The sequence below is a fragment of the Cyprinodon tularosa genome, unplaced genomic scaffold (assembly GCF_016077235.1).
Source record: "Cyprinodon tularosa strain WSP-4 unplaced genomic scaffold, ASM1607723v1 ctg131, whole genome shotgun sequence".
NCBI lineage: Eukaryota > Metazoa > Chordata > Actinopteri > Cyprinodontiformes > Cyprinodontidae > Cyprinodon > Cyprinodon tularosa.
In genome coordinates this window covers 791664-813127 of record NW_024038126.1, presented here as the reverse complement: position 1 = coordinate 813127, position 21464 = coordinate 791664, and positions in this window count along the sequence as shown.

Below are 21464 nucleotides of genomic sequence, written 5' to 3'. Positions count from 1 at the left end.
AAATTTTCTTTGAAAAAACACCAACGTTTTCAGATATTGTCAAATCAAGATATGCATGCAAAGACAAAATATTTTTAAATGCTTACATAACGATTACTGAATCCCAGCTGAATTGCTTTTTTATTCAGTTCAAGGTTAAAAAAATACCAACAAATTCTTATACAAGTTGAAATTTGACAGAGGCAGAGCTTCTAACAAAGGTATGAGGAAAGAGTTATTTAGATTAAAGTGAAAATAAATCAGTATTAAAAGCAGTTCATGAGTCACCATCACACTCTTACCTTTTTAAAACAAACTTCTTCCTCATTGACCCATTTTAACCAGTGACTCTCTCAACAATGCATTTGGATTGGCTGGTAATTATGATTTGGTTGAATTGCTATTATAATTTTTTTGTCATATTACTTCATTCTTCACAAAAGAGCAAAAACAAAACAACTTAAACAATCTGAATGAAAATAAGCTGATGGAGTAAATCTTAAACATTCTTGCAGTTTAGACTTTTTTTTTGCCTATTTCAGCAACTTTCACCCTATATATGATTTTGCTTTGTTTGCTAAAGTATCTTCACATGGAAATAAAAGCTGTAACTGAGAAATTCTATATAATCTCAATGGTTTTAATACATTTTATATAATTTTGATTACAAATAAATAAAAACAACACACACCAATCATTTCAGTTTGACATATAATTTTAATGCTAGACATGAAATTATAAACTTTGAAGGTGCAGGTAGTTTCACAGCATTTTGCATACATGCAATGTTATTTAAGAGAACATTTTTATAGTAAACATTGGACCAAAGAACAAAAGAAAAGCCTCATCACAAAAGTAAAATCACATTATTCTGCCCCAAACTCTATTTTGTGTAAGAATATAAAGTTTTACCCAAGGAGTTATTATGCAGCAACTATAGCATTAAGGAATAGAAGAGTTAGCATTACAAACTACTATGTATATATAGAAAACTGTCTATAATTTATAGAAGTCCACAAATAAATAGTAAAAAGTAAATGTTAATTAGCCATTTTTTGTAATTATTTTTAATACTATTAATATTATTCTTATTATTTTTATTGTTATTATAGTAAGCCTAGACTAAAACCAAACTGCTCAAAGTATATTTCTTATTTGAAAAGGTTGAGCCATATAAAAGCCTGGTGAGGTATATTAACAATAGTATAATACAGTACAGTATACCATCAGCACAATGCTTCAACTGAAAAAATCTTAGAATATAGGTGTAGCATTTGAATTGTAACCAACACTAGACGGATGTTATTCATTTACATATTTTACAGCAAAAGACAAGCAAAGGCTAAGTGTGCACTAAATATGTTTGCACATTCTCACCACCACCAGATTTAATTGGAACAACAAAAGACATGACACTTGTCATTGTTCTTTTTTTTTTTTTTTTTTCCGATCATGAATTTGGCCTAAGATTTCTATTTTAAAAGTTTTTCCCTGGTTTTTGGTCACCCAACTGTGTATAAGAATTTTAATATGACCCTTGATTATTCAGTGATCATCAATGATTAAAGTTGTTTGACCGATTCTCTTTTAGAAAAAAATGAGCTATTATTGGCATGCTTGTTAAAAATTGTAACTCTCTACTTTTCTTGCAAACGATGATGACTATTTTTGATCAAATATGCCTAGCGACACACTGTTCAAATTGTTTAAAATCTTGTCTAAAGCAGCCCAAATATAAAAAATGGAAATAATTCTGTTTTTTTACAAAGAGAAAAGAAGCCCTCTTTAATTAAATACTTGCTTAATCTATTATCAATCTACGGCACAACACAGACTACTAGAACGCCATGGAGAAAACACTAATCAACATCAACAATAAATATGAGGTATTAACTTGAGGATGCATAATGATGCACAATCACGTTTTTGTACGTCCCTTCAAACATGCTTCTTTGAGAGTGTAACTAAATGTGAGAACCTTTTTTGACCATAAAGGATGTGTTAAGTCTCTACACCACATTTCAGACCTAATACAAGATTGGGAAAAGTTTAGAAGCAACATATTCGTTGAGAGTACATTATTCTTCAACAAAACCTTTTCCTCAAAATTCCTCTTTCATTTCAGCCCCCCTTCCTTTGGTCATCAGCGTCTTTGTTGAACCACTGAGTATCTTCCAGCGTGCTGCTCAGGGATGGGATGGCCTCATCATTTGACTTCTCCTTCATCTACAAGACACATTTCTATTTCAGATAACGTGGTGATCATGATTGCTTTTGCTCCTTTATGTGAAGTAGATTCCACTCACCTTTAAATTAACAATCCTTCTAACTTTACATTCTGTCCCCTTGATACGGTGAGGACCAGCCCAGTCTGCTCTGTCAGCTTCTTCTTTGGTAGAAAGCATCACAAAGGCCAATTTATTCTCCGGAGAGCTGGGACAGGCCTTGATCTTGGATTAGAACAAAGAACACAAATGTGAATCTTAATTGGATTATAGATATAAAGTTGTGTGTAATAAAGGACAAACTTAAAGCTATAAATGCATTTGTAAAATGTGTATTTGAACCTACATCGCACATGGTGATATTGCCCCATTGATTAAAATAGGCATGCAGATCTCCTCCACTGATATTGGAATTCAGCTCTGTGATGCAAAAGCCATGGTCCTGTTTAAATAGATACAAACATTAAGCTCGACGATTACAATTTTAGCTTTAAATAGCTCCATTTAGCATTAGAAGAACATTACCATATCATAGTAATGGGACAAGCCAGCCATATGGTTCTTTGAAAGACTAATGAAAACTCTTGATCGAGGTGCAGTCTCCATGTTTTCTGAGGGAAAAACAAATTTTGGACCTTTTAATAAAAACAGGCTAAAACAATTACAAAAACAACAAATATGAAATGAAGAAAAGGTTTCCCCTACCGTAGGTTATTGTCCAGGTGGAGATGTGAGAGATCAATGTAGAATACACGGCACTGCAGGCCTTATTTAAGCTGTCAGGGGCGGAGCAATGGGGTTGGCCAAGACACAAATTTCCACTTTGCAAAAACCTGTTTATCAGGGGCCTTTCTAAGGAGTGACTGAGCATTAAAAAAATGTTTGTCTCACAAGATCTGAAGTTTTTTTTTAAAATGATTAGCTTGACACATTGGCAATTTTAAGATCTTTCTGTAAATTGCAAGGAAAGGCAATGGAACTCAACTACAGTATAAAAAAAAATCATGACACATCTAAGGCTCATCATGTGAATATGAATTAGATTATGTATTTTAACACCTATCTCAAATTCTCACAGGTTTTTATGCAGATGTTACCGATATTATTAAGATCTCCATCAGAAAATAATGACATTTTAACACTAAAATATATATATACTATGAATGTTAGAATGTATCAAAATTTGAAATTCCATAAAAATGTTGTTCTTGTATTAAGAGGGTCTTTCCATAACATCAAGGGGTACATGTGTTACTTTTTTTTAGTGCACGTTGATAGCCAGTTTTGCAAGTTATTTTTTCTTTAGCATGTAGGAGCAGTGGTGGGCGGTCAGGGCCTTCAGGGCCTTCACCAAACATACCAAACACTAACCTACATTCATAACATAAACTTGAATTTTTATGTATTAATTTAATCAAAACAATCCGTTCTCTTAATTCCATAGCATTACTCTTGGCTGCGCTGTTTCCATTAGATTTATTTTGTTGCCATATTTTTTGTCCAATCAGATTTTAGCCTTAGTGCATTGCTATGTCAGTAAAATCTGTCGAGGGCAAATGGAGATACTACGACCATCCGCTTAAAGACAGAAGGATGGATTTTGGATTAGAAATAATTACCATCTCTGGGGAGTGTGATATATTTTCTTTTCATGCTTTACTATGTGTTTTATCTGGTAAGTAGATTCATTTTGAATCTGAACGGCTCCTGATAATGTAATTTTGGCGAAGCCGTGGTTATAGAGTGGAGTTTTACCATTGTCTTAACTTTGCTACTTGCTTAATTGAGCTCAGTACCTCTATATTGAGCTCTATATCTGTGTTTGTTACATTTCATATTTGAGCACTGTTTGGGCTGTATCTAATTAAAATGTCAAAGTGTTGTTATTAAGCCCTTAACATCTATCATTGCATATATGCATCAAACCCTTTCTATTACCAAAATAGTATACGCCTTCCCTAAGTGGCAGTTATTACATATTCAGTGAACAGGAACATTTGAAGATTAGATAGTGAACAGGAACATTTGAAGATTAGATAGATAGATAGATAGATAGATAGATAGATAGATAGATAGATAGATAGATAGATAGATAGATAGATAGATAGATAGATAGATAGATAGATAGATAGATAGATAGATAGATAGATAGATAGATAGATAGATAGATAGATAGATAGATAGATAGATAGATAGATAGATAGATAGATAGATAGATAGATAGATAGATAGATAGATAGATAGATAGATAGATAGATAGATAGATAGATAGATAGATAGATAGATAGATAGATAGATAGATAGATAGATAGATAGATAGATAGATAGATAGATAGATAGATAGATAGATAGATAGATAGATAGATAGATAGATAGATAGATAGATAGATAGATAGATAGATAGATAGATAGATAGATAGATAGATAGATAGATAGATAGATAGATAGATAGATAGATAGATAGATAGATAGATAGATAGATAGATAGATAGATAGATAGATAGATAGATAGATAGATAGATAGATAGATAGATAGATAGATAGATAGATAGATAGATAGATAGATAGATAGCAAGCAAGCAAGCAAGCAAGCAAGCAGCTGGCTGTTCAAACAACAAGGAAATGCCAATTCCCCCTAAAGAGAAAACAAAACATGGCCATGATGTACTGAGCAAAACATGTTCACGATGCAGTACATGAAACATTTAGAAATTAACTCATGTAATGAACAAGGAACTTTAAAGAGAGGGGGAAAAAATATCCCCTAATTATCCTCTCTTGCTGAAATATGGGTCATTTTCCTTGGAACAAGATTTCATTTGCATGAGGGACTTTCTTCCTCAATACACAGGAAAGAGAGACACGAGTAAACTCAGTTTACTAGCACCTTGCAGTGCTTTATCTGGAACCACACATGAACGTCCTTTTCCTCAAGCTGAACCAATGAAGTCACAATCACCAAAATCATAATCACAGCTTAAATATGTAATCTAAATCCCCTTATTGTGCCACAATGGGGAAATACGTTCTCTGCATGGCAGTGGGCTGCCACAGTGCGGCATCCAGGGAGCAATCAGGGGTAAAAGATTTTGCTCAGGAACCCAGAGTGGAGGCTGTTGGAATCTAACCAGGTACTTGCAACCTTCTCAGAGCACAGGCGCACTGCTTGAACCACTAGGCCAACACCCCCCAAAGTAAATACTAAGAAGGATCCAAACAAGAATAATTTTATACAGGAAATTTAAAACAAATCTTGTCCTTCCATTGTAGATAATCCATCTTAGTAAGAACATCTGTCACTTCAATCATACTCAGGTCAAGAATCAGTCACTGCTAGGTGGGTTCAGCGACAAGCACCCCAGAAAATCTTTTATATTCCACTATTTAAATCAGGCAATTTTCAGAGTTCTAAGGGGCAAAAGCAACATCATTATGATTTTGATCACGCTAGGTGGTATTCCCCCTTCCATGCCAGATATTTCAAGCATTATAAAATTGTAAACTTCATTGTTATGTCATCTTTCTTTTGAAGATTCTATCTACAAGTGGTTTGACATGTGTACCAAAAGACATTCCAGTATAAGGAAAATAAGTTACCTCATATCTACTTCAGTATTTAAAATTAACACCCTAGCCCTATTACATTATTATGTTGAAAATAGTGCCTAATCTGCTAACTGTTGTAATGGAAAGCCAGCTTTTGAACATATTTCTATTATCCTTTTAAAAAATAATTTAAGTATCATGCAATAACAATTTGACTTTTAATACATATACATTTTTAGGAAGGTATCTCCAGATGAAACTGTTCCCATAATTTCCCCCACAGAAACATGAGAATATTAATTTGCCTGTACGAGTTTATCGTAAATAAATCACATTTGTTTAAGTGGATTCCAGTGTATGATTCTGCATCTGCCCCTGCTCTGAGTTGCCACCTTACCATGGTACCCTGAGCTGGATTGTCAAGGTTGAGAGATTAAGCCAAGAAATAGTCAGACTTTCCTTGACGCATCATCATCTTGGTGCCTGTATGTTGGGGTTTATCCTGTTGAATGAGAGGGTGGTCTCCCTCCGTTTACATACTGTAAATGTATGGGGATGGGTTCTGATTGTTTTTTGGGCTTATGCGCCAAATGGCAGTTCAGATTTCACAGCCTTTTTGAAATCCTTGGAGGGGATAATGGAGAGTGCTTCTCCTGGGAATTCCCTTGTTCTGCTGGCAGACTTCAATGTACATCTGGGCAAGGACAGTGAGACCTAGGCTGTGGTTGGGGAGAAAAGCCCACCTGATCTGAACCAAAGATCTTTCACTTCTGTGCTCACCATGGATTGTCTATAACAAACACCATGTTCAAGCACAAGGATGTCCATATGTGCTCTTGGTACCAGGACACCGATGGCCATAGTTCAATTACCTTTGTTGCTGTTTCATCTGACCTGTGGCCAAACACCGACCACTACCTGATGGAGAGCTGGCTTTGACGGTGGGGGAGGAATTCAGTCAAACTTGGCAGGCCTAAACATATTGTGAATTTTCTGGGAGCTTCTGGCAAAGCCACCTGTGAGACAGAGCTTTAAACACACTTCATGAGTGATGTTGCCACTCCTACCTTTTTGGAGCCAAATTCTTCCACTTTTATTGCCACATTTTGACCAGCAACACATGCACTATGCACTTGGATTGGTTGGTATTTATGATTTTGGTTTATTTGACTTTAAATGTCAGTTTTTGTTTGTATTTTTTCATATTATTCGATCCTTTAATCCCAATAGGATGGCCGGGAAGGCAGTGGCAAAGGAGAACCTCTGGAGGACGGTGGCAAAGGAGGACCTATGGAGTCTCAGCAGCAGGAACCTTGGAGGCTGGCATCTCAGCTGCAGGAACTCACAAAGAGGTGGCATCTCAGCAGGGTTTCTTGGTGGCTATTGCAGTTGAATTTTCCTATTGATTCAAATGGTAGAGTTGTGTGACTGGTACAGGCTATGATGTTTATACCCAATGTCTTGAAGCAAATGCCTCAGACTGATAAAGCGCTGGGATAAGTCACACTTTAAGAACCAACAGAGGCACCATCCACTGAACATCTGGGGGAGTTTATCTGATGGAACACATTATTTGACAGTTAATTTTGCATATATTATGTTTTGAGTCCCCAGTGGAACACAATTAATGACTGGCAACAATGATGTACCACAAAAACTCTTTAACAAGGAACACTGGAATAGACTCTCCTTAAAGTGATGCTGTTTTGAAGTTGTCATCAGTAATACATTTTTAGTAAAGGAGTTTTATAAATTCTCTGCCCAACAGCATGAGACAACATGACAACTATGACACTCTGTAATACATGTTCTTGGATGATGTTGCCAATATAAAAGTCTAACTCAAAATCCTTTGTATATCTAATACAAGATACTTGTGAGTAATGTTATCAGTTTCATAGGAATCTCAGAACTTCAGAACTGAAAACACAGTCTAGCAGCCAACAACACTTCCTCAAAAAGAAAAGCCTACCTTATCTCTAACTGGATGCTGATGTATTTTCCTTATGACATACGGCTGTTGGGTAATAAGGGTATTTTCTCTTCCTCCTTACATGGAAATCAAAGACCCATTCAAGTCAACTCAGTTTACAGGCATCTTGCAGGTTTACTTCCTTTTGAACCTTTACCTTGCTGACATTTTTCTTTTCTCTCAAAATATTATTATTTTATATATATTTAATTTTACTTCTTGGATTTGCATTCTGAATTGGTTTGAATGCATGCCAATTGCTCTAAATTAGTTTAAATGCTAATTTGACCTCATTCCAAACCCTACAAGATAAACTTTGGTGTTATAAAATGTATACATCCTAATACATTTTTTTTTCATGTTTACATAGTAACTTAATTTACCTGAGGAGTTTCACTAGTTTAGTTTTGAGTTTATAATTCAAATATGTTTGATATTGTGTTGAATAATTTTTGTTAATAAATTATATTAAATTGTATTATTAATCAATAATTTTTTTAATGACTGTTGTTGTGAATGTATTCTGAATGTGTACAGAGTTCATTGTTTGACCATAATTTGATCTTCAATACTCTTTAATTAATTTTCCTAATACACAGCCAGTTGTGTGTGTGTTCAAAGAACAACAGTTTTTCTCTTATCCTGGTATCAGTCATACCATCTTTCTTATTAGATAGGTATTTTGCTGGCCAAATTTACACAAAGATGTCAAAGATTATGGCTCCATCTGAATACCTTAAATTGGTAAGGACACTAAAGGCTGAATTATACTCAGAAACTAGGTCATCTGTGTATATGTCGCAATTAAAACAAATATGCCCCCGCTCCTTCCACAGACACTTTAATGCACCTTTCCGAAATTGGAGTCTGTAGTGAAGCTAAGTGAGGCAGATGAATAATGATTGATTTATTAGTCCTGCTATGGCTAAATTAGAATAGCTTTTTTTAAAGCTAACTACAAACCTTGCTAGAGCCTTTCCTACTTCATCCTTTGTAAACATTGTATTACCTACTAACCAGCGGCAGGGCTGTCAACTCTCCACCATTGGGTGTGAGATCACTTTTCTTCATAAGCTCTCCCTCCAAATCCGCATATTTGGACATTAAAAATGATGGACATTGAAAATAAACTCCATTCCACTTATTTATTTATATATATAAAAAAAAACTACGCTGATAAAAATCAAGTCTGTGTTTTCAACAAAATCTTAGTGCTAAGACACCAAAGGAAATGCCAGGTTTATAGCCAGACCGCATTTTTGCACCAGTCCACCTATTCACTGTACTGAGAGCATCAGAGCTGAAAGACCTGCGCCAGATGTTAAAAAATACTGGGATATCTGAGCATTTATTACGAGGAATGTCATGAACTTTTATCTTATCTTTATTTTATCATGAATAAGATAATTCACTTTGTAAATCAATTACTATTTAAGCAATATGATACTTGAGTAGACTAGAATATAGTATACATATTCAATAGGTATACTATATAATGATCAATAAGTCTACTTATTGATCAAGTGATCAATAAGTAGACTGATAAAATAAAATCTGATTTGATAAAATCAAATTGACATCAAATGGTTTGTTTTCTCTGTGCCTAGTGTCACGTCTTGGTTGTGGTTTAGAGGCCCCAAATGCAGAGGCAGAGAGGCTGAGGTGATTTCTTGTAGTTTTAATGATGAATGCAGTTAACAAATGTAACAGAACAGAACCATGGAGACATCAGGGGAAAACACGCACAAGGAGCCAGGGAGAGACGAGGTGAGAGGACAACAGCAACAACAGGACCAGCAACAACCAGGAACCAACAAGGAGTGACAGCAGAGGAAGCTGACTAAGACAAAGGCAGGGCTAACAAGCTGACAAGGAGCAGGTGTGAGAGGAGACAATGAGGGAGCCAAGAGGAAAGGAAAACACAAGAGGGCAACAAAGGAAAACAACAGAAAAACCTGAAAGCTAACATAAATCTAGAAACTACAACAAAATAGGAATTAAACCAACAAAACTAGGAAACATGGAACAAGGTAAAGCACAACAGAACCAAAACCATGACACCTAGTGCTTTTTTTAGTGACTCATTTTTTTTACACTTTGATTGTTCTATTTCTGGCATCTGATTTGGTCCCAGTTTGAGTCCATGTTTTGCTCCCCAGTTAAATAATTATTGCTCAGTCTTGTTTAATAAACTATCGTTGGAATTTAGGACTAATTAAACCAACAGAAATATCTTAATTCTTAAAGCTTTCAGGTTTGCCTCACAAACCCATAGGAGGTCCACAAAAATAAAAATAACCATTGCATTTTATTTTTCAAAAGATCAGCCACCCAAGACAAGACCTACTAAAAAAAAAAAAAAAAAAAGGGCAGTCGTGGGTGAGCGGTTAGGGTGTCAGACTTGGATCCCAGGTTGGTGGGGAGAGTAATTAACCAGCGCTCTCCCCCATCCTCCTCCATGACTGAGGTACCCTGAGCATGGTACCGTCCCGCCACACTGCTCCCTTGGGGCGCCATTGAGGGCTGCCCCCTTGCACGGGTGAGGCATAAATGCAATTTCATGGTGTGCAGTGTTCACTTGTGTGTGCTGTGTCACAATGACAATGGGAGTTGGAGGAGTTTCCCAAAGGGCTTTCACTACATACAGATAGAATGTGCAGAATAACTCAGTTATCCAGGACTGACAGAGGAGGAACCACAGGAATGTCCCTAAACATATTAATTGTCTACACACCTTTTATAAAGTGTTGTTTTTGACAAGACCGGCTTTTCCCATAATTTTCTTAATAAATTCACTTACTTATCTCTATTGATTTTTGAATTTCACAGCAGTGACTCCGTTACAATTGCCTCCCCATTATGATCCTTGCATTTTTTTGTTGTCTCTCATATCCAGTCTTTGTCATGTCTCTTCCCAAAGACCTGTTCATTTGTAATACAGAAACACCATGGGTCACAATTTGTTACATTCATACATTGGTGTAACAGCCAAATGAATTGTGTCATAGATATTTTGTTAGAATAATTAAATGTAAAAATCATTGTACAATTTTTATCTCAGCAAGAAAAGAAGCGAATGCCTCTTCCCTATTATCTTTCTAGACCATTTCCACAGCAATGATCAGTTACAGTAAGCACAGCCTGACATAATAGTTCCTCATTCCAGACATCTATAAACAGACATCTATAACTTTGCTAATAATGCTTCCCTTGGGTTTATGCTTTCTTTAAATATGAGGATTATCTTGATAATTCTTGGTGGGGAGACAAAATCAGGTCAGGATGAGCTCCAGATAAAACAGTTTTACTTGACAGCAGTCACTTTGAAAACTATCTAATATGTATCCAATGTCGTACTACACAAGTGTGTTGTCAGGTTTCTGTTTCTGTTATGTTTTTTCTTTTGAGTATCCAGTTTTGCTTTGCTCCTTGTTTTCTAGTTTTAGTGGGTTAATTCTTAGTTTATTGAGTTCTTTGGTTTTTTCCCAGTTACTGTCCTAGTCTTGGTTCTGTTATGTTTTCTTTTGAGTGTTTAGTTTTCCTTTCTCCATGTTTTATAGTCCTAGTGGTTTAATTATTATTTTGTTGTTATTTACAGTCATTTTTTTTGTGCCATTTTTTGTTTTGCTTTTCGGATTTTTGGATATTTGGACTCCTGGTTTTCAGTTTGTTTTGGACTTAGTTTTTTGTGTTTGGATTTTGGATTTCACTGCCTCTGTTTTCTGTTCTTCTTTATTAAACCCACAAGATAATCATCTCTGCCTCCCTGCCTCTGCATTTTGGGTCATCAATCCACAAACAAATCATGACGTGTATATAAAAGTCCCACTCAAAAAGACAAAATAACAGTCCCTAGTCTTCTCTTTCTCTAAAGAATGTACATGAACAATAACCACATTCTGTAAATGACTGGTCTTTAAAACCTGAATCTAATAAAGTTGAATAATAGTTACAAGTTACAGGTATTTGGCTCCCTCTGTTGCTTCAATACCAGGTTTGCATGCAGAAAATAGAGAGAATAATGACATTTCAAATGTTTATACTCTACGTGGGCTTTATTATCCTACATCAAGGAAGTTCAGTTTTTAAAATCATTCAGATGTTTAAGCTGTGTCAGAACGTTTTTGTTTTTTTTTAATCTGCCGGTTTACCACCATTAATCCCCCATCGGTACACTTTCAGTGTAACATTTACCCTTCTAATTTCTACTGTCACAGCATGCAATGAAAATAATAAGTCTATATATATATATATATATATATATATATATATATATATATATATATATATATATATATATATATATATATATATATATATCATTCCGCATTACCCCCTACAGTGGGCCCTGGCCCATAAATATTTGCATCACTCATATAAGTAACTGTCATCATGATGCAAAGGATCTTCTTGAAATATTCATATTTTTATTGTTTTTGTTAGATTTTTATATCAGTTATACAAAAAACAAGTAAATGCCAGGTGTGTATAAGGACATTATAGAGGAGAAAATATATACAAAACAGTAAAAGGTTAATAAGTCAAAAAAGAGGAAAAAAAGACTAACACATACATTGAAAACTATTCATTTTGTCAAGAAGGTTTTTTGATTTAACTGCTTTTTGGTTTTCAAATTGTTTCATTGTGATGTTTAAGTTCTATTTGTGCTCTGAATTAAGCCCACAACAGATGATTGGCTGCTGGGTGGAGTGTTTTCTAGGATTCAGATAAATCCTGAAAGCTGGCCTCTGTTCAAAGTATGTTACCATGGTGATTAGCCTCGCTAAGAATGAATCCAGCTTCGTCGTACCGGAAAGTCAGGGTTAAACCTGGATTTATCTTGCTAATCATTCTTCGTGGTACAAGCCTCAGGACACGAGGAAACAGAAAAATATAACTTAGCTTTTTTTTTGGTTTTATCAGCATAATAAAAGCTCTATTATAAGCAAAACCTATCTAAAATTGATTTCTGATATTAAATGAATGACTAAGTGGACCTACTTGAGTGTCCAGCGAGACATAAGAATTATTATTGCTTCAACTCTGTCAGATTGTGTTCAATTATGTGATGTCAGTTTTCTGGAGATTAAGTAAATCACACCTGATTATTATGTACAGAAAAACATTGATGTAATTTATTTACACATTTTACAGCATAATGTGAAGAAAAGACAATGTACAGTATGCATATTATGACCAACACTAGAAGTTGCGCACAGTTTTTAATATTGCAATAATTACAACAAGCATTGGACCTCCAGCACAGGTGTAATCCATGATTTTAGCTCTCTGGATAATTTTTATATTCAACATTTTCAGCATGATTTTGTCTCATGACATCAAATCAGAGTTTAAAGTGAAATTATATCTTCATATACACTATATTGCCAAAAGTATTTGCTCACCCATCCAAATTATTGGAATCAGGTGTTCCAATCACTTCCATGGCCACAGGTGTATAAATTCAAGCACCTAGGCATGCAGACTGTTTTTACAAACATTTGTGAAAGAATGGGTCGCTCTCAGGAGCTCAGTGAATTCCAGCGTGGAACTGTGATAGGATGCCACCTGTGCAACAAATCCAGTCGTGAAATTTCCTCGCTCCTAAATATTCCACAGTCAACTGTCAGCTGTATTATAAGAAAATGGAAGTGTTTGGGAACGACAGCAACTCAGCCACGAAGAGGTAGGCCACGTAAACTGACGGAGCGGGGTCAGCGGATGCTGACGCGCATAGTGCGAAGAGGTCGCCAACTTTCTGCAGAGTCAATCACTACAGACCTCCAAACTTCATGTGGCCTTCAGATTAGCTCAAGAACAGTGCGCAGAGAGCTTCATGGAATGGGTTTCCATGGTCGAGCAGCTGCATCCAAGCCATACATCACCAAGTGCAATGCAAAGCGTCGGATGCGGTGGTGTAAAGCACGCCGCCACTGGACTCTAGAGCAGTGGAGACGCGTTCTCTGGAGTGACGAATCGCGCTTCTCCATCTGGCAATCTGATGGACGGGTCTGGGTTTGGCGGTTGCCAGGAGAACGGTACTTGTCTGACTGCATTGTGCCAAGTGTAAAGTTTGGTGGAGGGGGGATTATGGTGTGGGGTTGTTTTTCAGGAGCTGGGCTTGGCCCCTTAGTTCCAGTGAAAGGAACTCTGAATGCTTCAGCATACCAAGACATTTTGGACAATTCCATGCTCCCAACTTTGTGGGAACAGTTTGGAGCTGGCCCCTTCCTCTTCCAACATGACTGTGCACCAGTGCACAAAGCAAGGTCCATAAAGACATGGATGACAGAGTCTGGTGTGGATGAACTTGACTGGCCTGCACAGAGTCCTGACCTCAACCCGATAGAACACCTTTGGGATGAATTAGAGCGGAGACTGAGAGCCAGGCCTTCTCGTCCAACATCAGTGTGCGACCTCACAAATGCGCTTCTGGAAGAATGGTCAAAAATTCCCATAAACACACTCCTAAACCTTGTGGACAGCCTTCCCAGAAGAGTTGAAGCTGTTCTAGCTGCAAAGGGTGGACCGACGTCATATTGAACCCTATGGATTAGGAACGGGATGTCACTTAAGCTCATATGTGAGTCAAGGCAGGTGAGCAAATACTTTTGGCAATATAGTGTATCTTTGATAAATTCTTAATAGCATTTGGCAAATTTAAAATTGACCAATATAACTTCAAAGTGACAGTGATTAACCAATTACCAGAATTGGCTGAATAATAATCTTATATTTAACTGATTCTCTATTGAAAGATAAATTAGTTAGTAAAATGAGTGGGAAGAAAATAATTTGTCAAAAAATTTAGATTTTTACTTCCCTGCCACCAAATTACAGAATAACACGTGTTAAAATGGGGCAAATGTTGTAGAGAGCAGTCCAAATTTTAATCACCCACACAAAGTTCTGTTTTTTGCAGCCCATTATGAGTAAAAGAAGAGCTTTTAATGAAAAAACCTGCCCAATCTGGCATGTAGTGCAATTACAATTCAATAAAGAAAGCTCAAATCAAAGACAATAATAAATATGTTGCAGTAATGTGTATACATAATGATGCACATTTCCCATTTCTGCTCATCCTTTATTTACACATCCCTAGAACTAACCCAGAATGTGAAAACGTTTTGTGAACATAAAATAAATCTGTCATGTCTCCATAACACATTATAGACCTAACCAGATTAGGAAGAGTTTAGAGGTAGCTCCTCCCTTTAATGTTAAAATTGCTTGCTTTGTTCCTCATCATCGTCTAGCCATTCTGGGTCTTCCAGCATGTAGCACAGCCCCCGAGGACGTTGACGAGGTAGAGATTTTCTTGTTTGCAATGGGACGGGCTCATCGTCTGGTTCATCTTTGCTCTACAAGAGAGATTTGTAATTTAATGATGATCAAGAACACTTAAGCTATTTTATGTAATGTAGATTAAATTCACCTTTGGACTAACAACCCTTTTAACTTTAATTTCTGCCCCACGGATATCATGTGGACCAGCCCAGTCTGCTCTGTCTGCTTCGTCTGCTGTACGAAACCTGACAAAGGCAAGTTTATCCTTTGAAGAGTTGGAACAAGTCTTGATCTTGGATAAAAACAAAAAACACAAATTTAAAATCCGTATGTGAGTATAGAAATAGTTTTGTGAATGATTCAGAATAAAACCATAGTAACAGAGATTTTTTAAAGGTATTTAAAAATGTGGGTTTGGATTTACCTTGCACATGGTGATATCCCCATATTCTTTAAAATATGCGCGTAAGTATCCTTCATTTATGTTGTGACCCAGATTCATAATAAGCAAGCCATGATCCTATTAAAAGATATTTTAAAAAAAACAGTGAGCCTAAATATTGCAACGTTAGCTTGCTTCAAATAGCTCCGTAAAGTAAAAAAAACTGTTACCAAAGGATAGTGTTTGGACAAAGCAGCCATATATTTCCTTGGGAGAGAAATGAAAACTCGCTTTTGAGGTGCAATCTCAAGATTTTCTGAAAGAAATAAAATACAATTTAGGACCTTTTTTCAAATATAAAATTGTAAGAAAAAAACATCCTCAAATTAATAAAATAATGAGCAACAAAACATTAAAACAATAAGAGTTTTTCCTACCAGATGCCATGTTCCAGATCTAGGTGTGTGACAAGCTTGAACAGCAAAGAACATTAATGAACGTAAAAACATGAAACAGGCCTCTTTTATTTTTGACAAAGGAAGCTCCTCCTACATCAGAAGTTGTTATCAGTCAGTTTAATGTTGTAAGACCTGTTAAGCAGCCACGCTTGAAATTTGTTAAGGCAGTTGTGAATGGCTTGCAGCTTTTTCAATTTGAATTATATCAAGGTGTTTTCCAATACACCCAATCATTCAGCACCTAATCATTCAAACATTAGTTTGCCTATGGTGGTGAACTACAATTTTCTCCGAGATTTTTGATAGAAGGAGATTGGCTCAAAATTCCCAGAAACAGTGTTATTGAAAACAAGCTTCTTTTGGAGGAGCTTCCTCACAGCATGTTTAATATTGCGTAGTAGGAGCTACAGCAGGCAACAGACTGCTGCTAAAAAAGGAAAGAATCAAGTGAAATATCCTGAATAAAAAAAACATGGTGGAAAATCATCACAGTGAAAAACAGAGGGATTAATAAGGGCAACCACTTTTTTTTTTATTACAGGCTCTATGTGATAAAAAAAAAATTGCAGATCAAGGAATGCACACAAAGAATATGTGGGTAATTTGAGTTTACCTTATTGATGAAATACATGGGGATTGTGACTGTAATAATATTCAGCTAGAGGGTTTTTCTTTTTGATTTTTAACTGCACCAAAACTTTTAACAATTTAAAGAGATGCATGGTACTTGCCTTTTCTTCACTTGTGAATGTCACTCTGTGACATTCCTGGCAAGCAACTCAAGTCCTTTCATTAAAGTCCAGGTGAAGTGATACAATTTTTGATCTGCAGGAGAGCTACAGCATCCAGCAAAGTCGACAGGATAAGTGTAGACAAAATTAAGTTCAAAGAACTACGGTGGACAGAGCTGGAGAACCTCACTGAACTAGAGGAAGTTACGATGAAAGGGAGGGGAGAAATGGAGAGGGGATACTAATTAAGGGGAGACAGAGAGAGAGAAGGAAAGAAAACCAGAGAACAAAACAAAAAACAAAGAAAATATAAAGAAGCTCCTAGAACTCTGGGCCAGCACCTTCATGAAGAGGGAATGAAAATAAAAGAATGGCAAAAACCCAACACACTAGCCATAAGAAGAATGAGCATCAATAGACACACATTCTAAGCATGTATAATTAAGCAAACTCTATGATGATTAATCAATATTGTTCAGAAATGTAATTATCTGTAGCTGCAGTTTAGAATTTAGTCTTAATGTGTATCTCTGGACACCTGGAACCAAATGCAAAGATTTGATTTACTTCCAGCAAACTCAAAATGAAAGAAACTATTTCTGGTATGAATAGGGGATGCCTGTTGTTATTGTTACAGAACCTCACTTTAAAACTAATCCCATATATCCCTCTTGTAAGTTATTTTGAAAGTAATGGTTGAAATGAAAACTGGAATCACTAAAATAAACATATGTAAAATCTATTTGTTGCCAATGTTATTAAAGTCATCTTTTGTTGTAGGAAAGATAGCTGGGTTAGTGCAAGTTTTCAACACCTGTCTGTGATTCAGGCATCTTAAGAAAAAACAACAGGTCTTTCCTGATTGTTATCTGGCACTTTGAGCACTTTCTATTTCCCATTTGATCATGTTTGTTTGACATCCATCAACACTTATAACAATCCACAGAAACTCTTAAGAAGGCTTTTGTTCTTTTGAAAGATAAGAGCATCATTTAACACCCCCCCAAACACACACAAACACAAACACACGGAATCTTGTCTCACTATCTTTGCAGGGCCTTAATTTCTAAAGACTAACTGTGACCCTAACCCAAACCATTATGGGTTCATACCAAAACCTAACACCCCGGTGATATTTTAATTCACATCATAGTCCTTAATGTGACCTCTAATGCAAAAACAGCAATTCCCCGTGTGGGGTCCAGGCATGGGACCCCACAAGGAGCAGTAGGTAGGCAGTTGGTCCCCACAACGTTTAATTTTCCCTGACAATTGGCCCCACAGTGTTTTAACAGCAAGAGCACCCACACATGCACACGGATAGAAAAAACATATCCCTAAATATTGTTGTATCTTTTTTAAGAAAGATTTTAAAAGTTTAGAAATCAATATAATCTTTTGTTTTTTAACCCTAACCCAAACAAAACTGATGACATTTAGTTGTAGTTAAGACACTAACACAATATGCAGCCGGACAGCGCTTTTTTTTTTTTTTTATCTTGTGCATAAAAGCAATTATCATGTCAATGAAAAGTTTCCGGAAGGCCACTGTCACCGCTCAAAGTGGTAATCTTGACCTTTATACTTAATCAGAAAACAAGACGGAGAAAATGATGTGGAACCTTATCTGTCACCACTATCTCAGAACTGATCGCACAGTTTAAAAAGCAGCATGCCAGGTATGGGGAAATATCATCTTCCTCTGAAGAGAAAAGAAACCAGTACTCTGCCCACTTAAAGATGAGGTTACATACATAACAAGGGACTTTCAAACACTTAAATGATTTGCTGTCCCATCTGTGATGAACACCTCCCTTAGTTTTCATGCTTTAACTATAAAAATCTGTTACCAATACCAACACATTTAAAGTGAAAACATTGCACTTATATAAAGACTGTATACCTGACAAAAATGACAGCATTAGAGATGGGGGAAGAACAGCAAAGTAATAATTAATGTTGTCATGTTAATTACTCTCCAGGGTTTTGCCCTTTGGAGATCAAACAAAATGAAAGAAGAAGCAATCTGTCATTCTGTTTTCCCAGCTATAAGGAAATAGGTTGATCAGCATCGTTTAATAAATTCTAAAGTAGGAGTTTTGCCTTATATGAGCCTCAGCACATTAAGAGCATTGTCAAAAACAAGCTTTCTGTAGGCCTTAATATTTTCTTGAAGAATGGTTATTAATTTCCTCTAGCTATAAATACCTAGAGGAAATAAGGTATAGGTATAAATACCTAGAGGAAATAACAGTCCAGAATATGGTGTCTCTGTATAAACTCCCCTGGAAAATGTGAAACTTCTAGAAAACGTCTAGATTAGAAGTAAAACAACGTTAGGGCTCCATAATAATAACCTTCGTGGAGCATGGTGAAAGAACTGTATTATTCTTTTGTTTTGATATAATTGATGTAGTTTCACATTTCAAATAAGTTATGAAAGGTTTATACGTAGTAAATTTTGTAGCCTCTGGAGGTTGACGCTCTTGTTTTGCAGCATTTTTAACAAGCCAACAGCTACACTGAGCTTCCTAAGAAGACGGAAGCCCAGCATTTTCAAGTTTAACATCCAGGACAAAAACAAGGTCCAAATAATGTTGGTATGCGTTTCCCCATTTCAGCTGCCCCATTGCAATCTATTAAACTAGAATCATTTAAGCTTATATAAGGTCTCAAATTTTGAGTTGTTTTAGAAAAGACTTTTGCTGAACAATTAATGCCAATCAAAAACTCAATGTTTTCTGTAAGGATTGTATAGGCTGGTATTCAGATAGACCCAAACCCAAACTTTTAACTTTTTATGTAATAACAGAGACAAGGAGCTGGAATGAATGAAATAAATGCAAGTCTGACCGTTAGAGAAACTTTGCTGAACTTCCTACCCATTTTGTGTTGAAGATGTAATTTCAATAGTGTCTTGATCTCTCATCGTTATTTCTATTGATGAAATAACAAGAAATTTAACCAATGTTCTCTGGATGCCGATATGCCAGCTGCAGGTGTAGTGACCAATAGGTTGTCGAATAAAAATGTAATTTGCATAATATATAATAAAGCAGCCTAAAAATTAAGAATTGATTTAAAAAAAAAAAAAAAAAAACTAAGTTTGGATAAAAGGTGAATGATTGAACAAGACCCCTACGTCAAGTGTGGAGCACTCGTAAAATGTGTTTGTACCATTTTATCGATTTAAGGACGAATCCGTGGTTACAAACAGTTCTTTCATGAGGCCATTTGATTGAAAGAAAAAGAGTTTACCTCTCTCCACTGTCTTTTTCTCTGTCTGTCCACTGTCAACCAAAAAGCTTTAAGTATACACTGCCAGTCAGCATTAAGCAGCCAGCTTCCCAACCTACTATGAGGTAAATAGGTAGATGACATATAAGTAGCTGAACTAATAGACATTTCATTTTAGGAGAATATGAACAGAATGAAGCAGAAGGATGAAAAGTGTTATCTATGTAATCCAGCAGCCTAAGCCTCTAGCAGCATTACCATAAAAATAGTTCAGGATGACCTGATCCACTCTAACTATAAGCTTTATCAAATAGTAAAGTTTTAAGCCAAGTCTTAAAAGTAGACAGGGTGTCTTTCTAAAGGACTGAAACTAGTTGGTTCCACAGTGGAGTCGCCTAATAACCACAACATCTGCTTCCCGCTCTACTTTTAGAAATTCTTAAAACCACTTGTAAATCTGCAGATTAGGTTGACCTTGTTTATTTGGTGCTTTATACGTACATTCTAGTCTGGATTTAACGATGTGGATCAGTTGAAGGCTCTTAAGAACAGGTTGTAAGATTCCTGATAGTAAAGAATTACAATAGTCCAGCCTTGAAGTAATAAATGCATGGACTAGTTTCTCAGCATCACCCCTGGTCAACACATTTCAAATTTTTTGCAATACTCTGGAGATGGAGAAGTAGATTCTAGAAACGTGCTTCATGGAATGAATTAAAATGACAAGTCCAGATCAAAAATAACACCAAGGTTTTTTACTTTATTTTCTGAATTTAATGCCATCCCGATTACTAGTGGCTGACTCATTAGCTCTGCTCCAAAGACAATATATTTTGTCTGAAGTCAAAATCAGTAATCAGTACAATCAGTATAATCAGTACAAGTCATCCATGTTTTTATACCTACAAAACATTGTAGTCTATGTAATGGGTTTGTTTAATCAGGATTTATTGGCAAATACAACTAAGTATCATCAGCATGACGGTGGAAATTAATCCCATACTTTCTGATTTTATATGTCAGATTTTATAACCCTACATAAATGTAGGGTTATAAAAATAAATGTAAACCAACTAATTTCTGTCAGACAAATAAGATTTAAATTAGCCTAGTGCTTTTTAAATATTGTGATCAACAGTTCCACTAATCCATACTGGTAAGATGAGAAGTAAACCCTGACTAGTATATGATTTGACAGAAAACAGCTAAAACTTGTCTCCAGTAGGGCTTTATTAAGTGTTTAAGAAATGTTCTGCAATTCAATGCAAATGTAAACTTAATGCAAACCAGCATACTTTGCTATTTATCTGGTCTGAAGTTAAAATGGGTCTGTAGGAAGTAGAGCTCATTACAAAAGCATGTGAAAGGGATAAGGCAGGTCAAAAATAAGTTGGCAAAAAATTCAATTTATGAGAATATTATTTTCACCACATTTTCAAGCAGCCAAATTTTGTTCTGTGAAATTAATTTCCCTGTTAATCCATGAAGTAACTGATTGTTTTAAAGCTAACTATTTTAGTTTTAACTTTTTAAATGGAATAAATTTTATTCCATAAGTAGACTTTGCTTTGGTGGCTAAATTACATATAAAAATCAATGCTTTACCTTGAATTGGCATATTTATTCACATGACCAGTTTTAGCAGTT